Here is a 7,190-nt window from a genome sequence, read left to right as displayed (position 1 = left end):
TGCTGCCTTGCTGCAGGCCTTTGCCACCTTGTGCTGGATGTGCATCAGCAGATTCTGGGGATAACAAAAGTGAAAACAGGGATGGGAGTAGGGGTCGAAGGCTAATAAGAAGTGCTCCAAGGAGGCACACCAAGTAGAGCACACTGGTCAGTGCCCAGTGGCTCTTGAACAAGTCCAAGGAGCCTGTGGACACCACCCAGTGAAACTCTGCCCAAAGACATGAACGGATGAGTGATAGGAAGATGGCACCACAATCACTGGGATCCTCCAGCCTGGACCCTCCTTGGTCAGATAGATGGCCATCTTAGGTAGGGCCAGGAGGAGGAGGTTGACCAGGAGGACCTGGGGGTTGGTCGAGTCATGGATAGGGAGTACACAAACAAAACTGTGTGGGGAGTAGTGCAGCCAGAACCTCAGCAAGAGGTTCTTGAGAATGTGGTGAAGGGGTGATAGATGTGCACCAGGACCTCCCTTTGCTGCCAGAAGAGGCATGTGTTGGGGGTGTCCATTAAATGTGCCAGATACATGCCTGCTGCAGTGGCTCTGTGGAGCAGCTGCTAGCTGAGGTCCCCCCTGGCTCACGGGATCAGGGCAGAGTATAAAGTTGTCCACTGGGGATCCTTGCCCTCACACAGGGTGTCCCACCACTTTGTTTCTGGGCTGGATGTGAGGACAGGATGGTGGAAGGTGTGGACCACAAGTGCATAGAGCTGGAAGCAGTGGGCTGTACAAAAGCAGACCAGCTTTGTATCCCCAAGCCAGCTGAGGTGGTGTGGTGGGGAGTGCCATGGGGCCTGTTGAGGCAGGGGCTCCAGGACAAATTGTGTGAGACTGGGGAGTACCAAAGAAGTGGGAGATCAGGCAGCAGTGAGGGTTGGGGAATCAGGTGTGCAGGCAGCTGGCAAGGCCACAGGCAGGGAGGACAAGTGCTGGAGGGGATGGAGGACAGGCAGCAGGGGTGCAGATAGAGGTGGGGGGGCAAGGTGTGAGGGTTATCCTGCCTACCCCTCCCCTGTAGTTGTGGATGAATTTAAGATGACCTGCTAATAATTAGATTCTACATGTGGAAAATTAGAGGAAATGCATCATTTGCTGTGGCTAGGATCTCCCTATTGGGGGAGTTGTCTTAAATTCAGGGTCATCTTGGATTCCCACAAATACGGTATTTTGGGACCAATCATAGGTTTTTTTTTCTTTAAAGAAAACCTCAGCCCCTTGAATTGTGAACAGGACATTAGAAATGCACACAGCCTCAATGCACTAGTCAGGATGGAAGTTAATTACCACCTTCTTTCCCCCAAAAACAAAACTGTCCAACTTCTAAGTGGCCAAGGGCTGTACACATCTTGGGCCCCACAACCAGAGGCCATGGTCCTCAGAGGCTGCATGTCCTCCCTATGTCACTGCATGCTTGGGTACCCCACCCCTTGTACTCTGTGCTCCCCCCTGGGCCCTCCTTCTCCACCCTGCACTGTCTCACTGCTTGGTGAGCTCCACACTGCTGCACCATGTCCCTGGGAACCTGTCTGGCTACACTGCATGTGCCCCCCACCCCTGTTGCTGTGCCCTGCACCTCCCCAGTGCCCTGGGTGCCCCCCTGCTACACTCCATGCCTCCTGTTTCACCACATGCCACCATTATACTGCTGCTCCCCACACCTCCTGCACTGCACCATGTGTCTGGGCACTTCAACTCACCCTTAGCTCCACAGCTGCAAGCTCCTCTGCTGCATCCTGCCACTCAAGTACCCTGAGCTGCAGGCTCCCCTGGTATTGAAGTCTGTGGGGTGTTGCACTGCCCCAATCCCTGGGGCATGGAAAGAAAGGGGGAGCTAGAGGGAGGGGAGCCTGGAATACCTAGGTGCTACAGCAGCTGGAGCAATGAAGGGTGGAAGTGGGGAAGGTCGAAGCTAGGTGGGATCCTGGGGCCTGCAATTTAAGCCCTCGTGGGCCACAGGTAGGCCAAGGGCCACCAGTTTGACAGCCCTTCTCTAAAACTCATGTGTATTATGGTTCCTCACACCCTTTTGTGTCCCACAGTTTAACAACATGTCTGGGTGCCCAGGGTGGCCACCACACACAACGGGAGCAGTGACTTCCAGTTGCTGTTGCCACTGCAATCACAGTTGTGTGGCTCTGGAAAAAGCTTTTTTTCATGCCTACTCCCTTCACCCCTGTTGGCTCCCAGGATAGTTGCCCCTATCTCCCAGCCCTAGTTAAGCCATAGCACAAGAGCCACATCTGAAAGACATAGTTAAGGCCTGAATCCACTTTTGTTTTCTTTAGCAACCAGGATAACAGTAAAGCTCTGTGGCCAGGCTCAGAACTCAGACAAGTGTGTTTAGGTGCAGGACACGTACGCTAGTCAAGGGTAAGGAACTGGGAGCTATGGATCCGTCTGGCTTGATCGAATAATTGATCCACCACAGCCAATACCTGATTAAATCAAGAGCAATTATACAGGCAGCGTAATGGAGAGACGGTGTCTGGAGTTACTGATGTACATATGGTAAACTTTGACTGTGTAAAATAAAACACTGTTCCCATTGAGGACTGGATGTAGGCTATGCTTGCAGGCAACTTTGTGAATTCATTTATACTGCAGTATGGAAGGCATCATGGATTGAATTTGTTAAAGGCATGATCATGTCGCCATGAGCCAAGAGTTCGTAGTAATCAAGTGCTAGCCTAGGGGTAGGCAATGTTTTTTGGCCAGAGTGCCAAAAAACACCACAATGCCTACCTTGGAAGGTGCCGGAGTGCTGGCATGGCAGAAAAACAAAATGAGGGCACGGGGTACATGGCAGGATGCCCTGCTTGTGCCCCTTGCTCCCCACCCAAAGCACCTGCCCCCCAGCCCTGCTGCCCTGTGTCCCCCACCCAAATCCTCTGCCCCCCAGCCCTACTGCCCCTTGCCCCCCAGACCTGCTGCCCCTTGCCCCCCAGCCCCGGCTCTGCGCCTGCCAGCAGCTACCCTGGCTCTGGGTAGCTGCTGGAGCTCAGGCTGCTCCCAGCAGGGCTTGCAGCATCCCAGCTGCCTGCTGGGAGCTGTCTGGACTCCCAACTGGCAGCAGCTCCCCAGAGCTGGGGCTGGCTGCAGTTGGGAAGCTCCAAACAGCCGTGCCAGGCTCCAGAGTTGCAGCATCAGCTCCGCACTGACGCGTGCACCTGCTCCTCAGAGCAGGCAGTGGGAGAGGGGCCTGAGGTAGTGCAGCCCCGGTCTCTCCCCCGCTCCTGGCCCAGAGGTGATGGCAGGGTTCTGGAGCCTGGCACAGCTAGTTGTAGTCAGCCTGGGCTCTGGGCAGCTGCAGAAAGCAGCGAGCAGGCTGCAAACAGCTGTACCGGGTTCCAGAGCTCCGGCATCAGCTCCATGCTGGCAGCGACTGCACGGGCACCTCAGGGCTGGCTGCATGGGCACCTCAGGCCCCTTTCCCACTGCCCGCTCTGAGGCGCAGGTGCATGTGTCGGTGCGGAGCTGATGCCAGGGCTCTGGAGCCCAGCACAGCTGTTTGGAGCCTTCCAGCTGCAGCTGGCCCCAGCTCTGGGGAGCTCAGGCTGCTCCCAGCAGGCAGCTGGGACACTGCAAGCCCTGTTGGGAGCAGCCGGGGCTCTGTCACTGGCAGCAGCTACCCAGAGCCGGGGCTGGCCATGGTGTGCTGAGCAAAATGGCCTTGCATGCCATGCTTGGCATGCGTGCCAGGGGTTGCTGACACCTGTTCTTGCCTTTACCCTGATATATTTGCTCTTTGTGTGTTCCAAGAAGGTTCTGAGTTTTGGGTGGTATGAAGACTTATTATTTAGTTTTTCCTTTTTGTGTTCTGATTATAGGGTTAGGGCTGTGATTCCTTCCATTCCCTCCCCTATGGATGGACACTGTCTCTCTGTTTCTGTCTCTGTCTCTCTTCCTCCCCCCCTCTAAATACCTTAGTTATACCTGCAAAACTTGTAAGCATATAACTTGTTGGGAGATATACTTTACAACACCTGTAGGACTGGGCTTTACCTTGGGATTTGCTTTTTTGCACAGCATTCTTGTTCTGTTGTGGAAACTTAGTGTCAGGATTAGTTCTGACCAAACCTTGAATTCTCCTTTCAACCACAAAACTTTATTCTTGGCTGTAGTTTGCTTTTGTACTGGGGCGTTTTCTTATGAAGCAACTCCATGGTTAAAGCTGTCTATTATAAGCTTGCCTCTGATATCTCCTCCTCTCATACGTCCCTCTGAATAAGTTTTTCTGATTTCTTAGCTAGGCCACCACCCACCAGAGAAGAATACTGTGTGAAAGTCTTTCAGGTTACATAGACAAGCTTTTTCACAGTAGAGTTTTTTCATTTTCTGCAAAACCATTTTCCCCTAGTGTGTATATATTGAGATTTTAATATTCAAGTTCAAAAACAAGTTGGCCTAGAAATGACAAATACTACTTTCATTTGCCCTCAGTGAAGACCAATGCCTTTTTTCCCTTGCTAAATGTGTTTAGGGAGAAGAGAATTTTTATGTTTGAGGTATATGCAGGACAATGAGTATCTGAACTGCCGCACTGGCACAGATGTTCCAGGGTGGGCCCCAGGCAACATTTGTAAATTGTACGAGAAGGAGAGAGCTGCTGGGTCACAGAAACCTGCAAAGCTTATATATGCTGTATAATGAGAGAGTTCCTGGAACCAAGCAACATACTAGCTCATCAGGAATCCAGGTCCGTATAAACTTCCTTTGCTCCTGCAGAGCATGTGAATGTTACAGAAGTAAAGAGAGATCTGGGAGCTTCAGATTTGGTAAATTCTACAGCTGCAAATACAATTGCAGTTAGAACCTCTATCTAAGGGCACTTTTACATGTGCTGTGGGGTTGGGGGCGTTGGGGGAGTGAGTACTTTAATTAGAGTGGTTACAAGAGCTACTCTAACTCAAATACCACCTGCCCTTAAAAATGACTTTTTCTGTGAGCTTTAATTTAGTTCAAGCACCCCCATGGCCATTTTTAAGTGCAGGGATGCTGATAAATGAGATGCAGGAGGCTGCTGGAGCGAGCATAGTAATTACCATACTCCAGCAGACTCAGTTAATCGAGTCTGCTCTGATGTGCTGTAATTACAGCTTCCATGCTCATGTACAGGCACCCTAAACTTTATAGAGCTGAGCTTGCAATACTTGCTCTTTGCTCTTAACTCAAGCACTTCTCAGCTGTCTGAAGACTGGACTCCTTGGACACAACTGCTTATTAGGGCTGTGTGAAACAGTCCCTATTCATTTCGGATTCAGATTCAGCCCGAATCAGGAACAGCGATTTAATCTGTTGATTCAGATCACTGTTCCCGATTTGATTTGGCTGAATCCAAATCTGACAATTCGATGCTGATTTGGTGAATCAGCAATTTGGACATAGGCATAGCTTTAAAATTTTTTTTCTACATACCTTGAGGTGTTGGCTACAAAGGACCAACTCACAGGATCATCATAATATTCTAGTTTATTGGATGGATGCAAAAGTCAGACCATAAACCTTGGTGCTGATCCCCTCAAACACACACACATTAATGCACACACACACACTCACAGTAGCTAGCTATGAACACTAAGCACCGGTGTCAAGATATACCTATTCCCAAGCGCTGGAGTCCACTGTTGACGGCCAGTTGAGGTTTCTTTCAGTGTGATGTTGCTTCAGAAGGAGGTCACCGGCTGGTCATTCTGGCTGGACAGGCAGGGTGCTGGTCAGGTCAAAGAGGGCACCATTGGGGGTCATTCTTCGCTGCCTTTTATCCCTCTGTAGTCTCCCGTGCCTTTCCCCTGCACGCCATGGGTGTGGGTTCTTCTCGATCCTTGCCCTGACGCCTAGGACTGCATGGCCTGACTATTGGGACAACTTTGGGTCAGTCCCCCAGGGGTCTCTCCTGCCATGTCTTTGATGATGGTAATTGTTGTATCGGGAGAATGATGTTTGGTTTTGCCTCCCTTGGTGTGTTCCCTCGGTTGTTCCCATTGTTCCTTCTCCTTGGGGCTCCACCTCCCCTACACCCCACCTACCACCAACCATGATGTTGTTACCTGCATCGTCAAGGTCAGTGAAATGAACCTAATTGGCACTCGGTCTCTCAGAGTCTTTGGCTGCAGGCTAATAGTGATGTTTCTTTGCCGAGCGCCCCCTTCAACCTCCTCTTTCTGTGTCTACATGGTATCTGGCTTTCATAGTGTTTCAACCCCCAGCATGTTGCCTTCTCCCTGGGTTTGGTACCTGCCGTCTATCCGTGGCGTCTGGCTGCTGGTCCTACTGGGTCTGGCCGTACTCCAGTTGCTACTGCTGCTCCTTTCAGTCTACGTTGACCCTGCAGCTATCTCTGTGGGCCCTCCCTGGCCCTGTGCCTCTGTCAAAGCCCCCGTCTGGGGTCTCCACCAGGTCCCCTCACTGGAACTGCCTGAGTGCTCCAGCCCATCTGAGCTGGTTGAGGACTCAGCTTCCAGTCCTCCTGGCTTCTCTTCCGCTGGGTCTTTTGTGCTGGCATCGGGCGTCCACCCGACCAATTGGCCCCAACACGCCATTATAAAATGTGCCCAGGGTGATGCGGGAGCTGCTCCTGCTTCCTCCTGACTCTGCCAATTTTTTTTCTTTGATCTTTTTCCGCGGTGGCTCCGGCTGCCACAGTTTCGCTTCTGCCACAATCAGCTCCCAGCACAGCGTCCCGCTGCCTCCCCATCTCTCTAGGTAAGTTTTCACATCCTGTCTGACAGACTTTGGTGACTCCCCAATTCTTGGGCTTACCCAATCCAGGGGTTGTTGACCTCGTGGGTCATCCCTCTTGGTAGCTGCTGGATGGCACGTGTCAGCCCCAGGGCCATAGGTTACATGCAGTCTCAGGAGTCCGTTGATGAATTTTGATTCATTCACTGCCGTGTTGAATAGAGCTCTGGAAGTGGTTGATCAGGGGGTATTTCAGCCCCAAGGGTCTGTTTCCAGTGTTGATTAGTTGAACCCGGGGCTTCCATACCTTTAACAGTGAAGTTCAGGGAGTTCCTGGATCTGTATTGATTCTTTCCTTTTATTAGTCTGTAGTTTTGTAGGTGCTATTTACCGCTCGTTAACTTGCTTATCCAGACTAGCTACTGTGTTACACAATCAACCATGATTCATTCAGGGACCCGCTCCATACAGAAGTTCCTGCCCTTGCTAACATTGTTACGTGGTACACCTTA

This window comes from Gavialis gangeticus, unplaced genomic scaffold (genome assembly GCF_001723915.1).
Source record: "Gavialis gangeticus isolate Ggan-Ray unplaced genomic scaffold, GavGan_comp1, whole genome shotgun sequence".
Classification (NCBI taxonomy): domain Eukaryota; kingdom Metazoa; phylum Chordata; order Crocodylia; family Gavialidae; genus Gavialis; species Gavialis gangeticus.
The sequence above is the reverse complement of the archived record's forward strand: the minus strand, read 5'-3'. Positions refer to the sequence as shown.